We start from the raw sequence: 3609 nt of genomic DNA, 5'->3' as shown, positions 1-3609 counted from the left end.
GAACTAAAATAAATGGGAGAAATCATATAACAAACCAAAACATAATACACACACACAACACACACACACACACAAATGATCTGCTACATTCTGCGATTGAATTCCATAGTTCTTTCTCTGGATGTGCTGGATGTGGAAGGCATTTTGCCTTAGAAGACCACTGGGAATTTTTTTTTTATTTTTATGTCTTTGCATTGCTATGAAGATCCAAGTCTACCAGAAAAAACTCTCACACACCGTGGTCGTTGCTGTGCACAAAGTTCTGGTTCTGCTCCTTTCACTCAGCATCAGATCATATAAGTCTTTCCAGGCCTCTCTGAAGTCTTCCTGTTCATCATGTCTTATAGCGCAAGAATATTCCATTACATTCATATACCATAATTTATTCAGCCATTTCCCAATTGATTGGCATCCCCTTGATTTCCAGTTTTTGGCCACCACAAAGAGGGCTGCTATAAATATTTTTGTACATGTGGGACCCTTTCCCATTTTATGATCTCTTGGGGATACAGTCCTAGAAATGATATTGCTGGGTAAAAGGGTATGCGCATTTTTGTAGCCCTTTGGGCATAGTTCCAAATTGCTCTCCAGAATGGTTGGATGAGCTCACAGCTCCACTAACAATGAATTAGTGTTCCAATTCTCCCACATCCTCTCCAACATTTATCATTTTCCTCTTCTGTCATGTTTGCCAATCTAATAGGTGTGATGTGGTACCTCAGAGTTGTTTTGATTTGCATCTTTCTAATCAAAAGTGATTTGGAGCATTTTTTCATATGGAGTGGGATAGGTTTAGCGAAGACTTCTCAGATTGTAATTCTTCTCCCAGGGGTGAGGTAAGACCTAGAGGCTCAAGGTTACAACATTTTTGGAATAGAATAGTTCCATATAAGAATATAAAACTGCGTAGTGTATTAGGGTCTCAGTGATTGGATAAAACTTACATAATTCCTCGATGTCTTCATTTCAAAAGGGATTGGTTAGATTTCGTGTCTAGATTGTAAGATCATATTCTCAGTTAATGAGGATAATGGTCAGTGGGGGAGGAGGGACTTGCGTTAGGGTCTATATAAATCACTGCCTTTTCTTTGTCTTTGTCTTTCCTACTCCTACAGGATAGCCCCACTTCTCGAGAATCGGATAAATCACTTCTCTGTCATCACTTTGAGAGGCCTCTGAGTAATTGATTTACATAGGGACCTGAGCCATCCCACACAATATGATTATAGATATCTTTAATTTCTTCCTCTGAAAATTGCTTGTTCATATCCTTTGACCATTTATCAATTGGGGAATGACTCATATTGTTGTACATTTGACTCAGTTCTCTATATATTCTAGAAATGAGGACTTTATCTCTGAGATTAGCTGTAAAAATTCTTTCCCAATATACTACATCCCTCCGAATTTTGGTTGCATTGGGTAGGTCTTTTGACTTTAGGTCAAATGTTGTTGTTTTGTTTAAAAGTACAAAATCTTGTGGAGAAATTCCTCTTAGCAAAATCTCATATAGCATTGAACTTTCAGCTGGTTATATAGTTAGTAGGTTAACCAGTAAAATCCAAATGCCAAGGCAAAAATGTACATGAAGACAAAAATCAATCATGTGCTCCTTGCCTTCAGGGCAAATCTAAAGATATTACAAGGTGTTTTTGATGGTACATTATCTTTTTATTAAGGATTAGATTGATATTTTTAGTAGTAACTCACAGAGCGATAGTTTAACTATGGGGTTTAAAGTTACTGAAACTAAGTATGTTAAATTTTTTTAAGCCTGCTATATTTCTATTGGACTTAAAATATTTAACATAAATTTAATATTTAAGTAAATTATTTAATTTAAAATATTTAAAATTTATATTTCTATTGGGGAAGCTATGTGGCCTAGAGCAAGGAAGACTCATTTTCCTGAGTTCAAATCTGACCTCAAACACTTAACTAGCTGTGTGACCATGGGCAAGTCATTTAACCTTGTTTGTCTCAGTTTCCTCATCTGTAAAATGAGCCAGAGAAGGAAATACCAAACTGTTCCAGTATCTTTGTCAGGAAAACCCCAAGTTGGGTAATGAAGAGTCAGATATGACTGACAACAACAAATATTTCAATTACAATCCATCCCATCTCTGTGCCTTTGTAGGAACTGTCTCTGTACGCCTGAAATATACTCCTTCTTTCTCTCCTCCTCTTAGAATTGGTACAGTTTCCTTCAAAATTCACCTCAGTCTCTAACTCCTTCCTAAGTGAGGCCTTTCCTGATGCCCCACAGCTGCCAGTCACTCCTTCCTACAAATTAAATCCTATTTATTTTTAAAAATATATATTTATAGACCTTATCTGCCACAGAGGCGTGGAAGTCTATAGATGAGAAACAGAGTGACAGGGACCTATGAACAAAGAATGTCATGAGGTTCCCAAATAAAATACAGATCTGTAGTACACCAAAACAAGTCATTACCCTCCAATATTTCTCCAGATTTTGTAAAGAAACCTCACTCTCAGTCAAGTGATAAACTTAATTCTAAAACTATTGACCTATTTACTGATGATCAGTTTAGTGATCAGTCACAAGCTCTTTCTGCTTTTACTGATATTTCCTGCAAAGGAGGTATTCCTCTCAAGGTCTAAGAGAGACTAAGCATTCATAAACATTTGTATCAAAAGATTTTATAGAATTATTTTTGGTTGGAGGTGCTATTGAGAAAACTGCCTTTGCTACCTAGACTAGGGGTGGGGTACCTGATTCCTTGAGGTCACATGTGAACCTTCTAGATCCTTAGGTTCCTCACCCCTGGTCTAGAATGATTCCGGTCTTGACAGCAGCTCTGACCCATTCAGGTGGCGAAGTGTTTGAAAGATGAATGAATGCTTTAGATCATTCTCTACATGATCTTCTGAGCCATTTGCTTACAAGTCTTCTCAAGAGACTGATGTATAAGAAATGCAAAGAGCCAATCATGAGTGTTCTCAAAAGCTAGAACAAGTGGTAGAAGTGAAAGCCTTATGATTATCAAAGCTAAAAATTCAACCTCTTATTTCATCTGCTTTTAAACCAAAGGAACAATAAAACCAGCTCACGGTGAACATCTTAGGATCTCTTTTGAACGTGTTTCTTTTTTCTTATCACAGCTATCGATTTATTTACATGATAAAAATTAATACACAAAATTGATTCCACCAAATCATAGTAAATAAGCATTTATCAGCATAGGAAAATGGTTAATTATGTAAAATTATTGGAAGGATTTCTATAGTGCAATTTTGTGGGGTTTATCAAACACAATTTCTTTTCTGCTAGTTGGTCTGTATTAAGAACCAATTTTGTTTACAGTTTCAGATTCGATATTTATACTTTAGTGCCTTTTATTTATAATATCACATTAGTGATTACCCTAATTTTTCATAATTACTCTGTCATACTTTATAGGGAGTTTAGACCTACAGTCATAGAAATTAGTAAGGGTGGTTAAACTATTTAGTAACTCACTGATAAATTATTGCTTATAAACAGGTATTTTTATAATGTGGAATGCTTGATGAAAACATCCAGAAGATATGAGTTTTTCAATAGTGTAAAATTCTGTTCTAACTTGCAAATTATTATTTTATTAT

At 35.6% G+C, this 3609-nt stretch overlaps 1 pseudogene; it reads left to right on the top strand.

The window, feature by feature from the left end:
- Window positions 1-2361: 2361 nt before the first annotated feature.
- LOC140532014 (PACRG-like protein pseudogene) lies at window positions 2362-2975 on the top strand (annotated as a pseudogene).
- Window positions 2976-3609: the final 634 nt, after the last annotated feature.

Source organism: Notamacropus eugenii, chromosome 3, assembly GCF_028372415.1.
Source record: "Notamacropus eugenii isolate mMacEug1 chromosome 3, mMacEug1.pri_v2, whole genome shotgun sequence".
Lineage (NCBI taxonomy): Eukaryota > Metazoa > Chordata > Mammalia > Diprotodontia > Macropodidae > Notamacropus > Notamacropus eugenii.
Note: the sequence above shows the minus strand (reverse complement) of the source record. Positions and strands in the feature narration are given on the sequence as shown.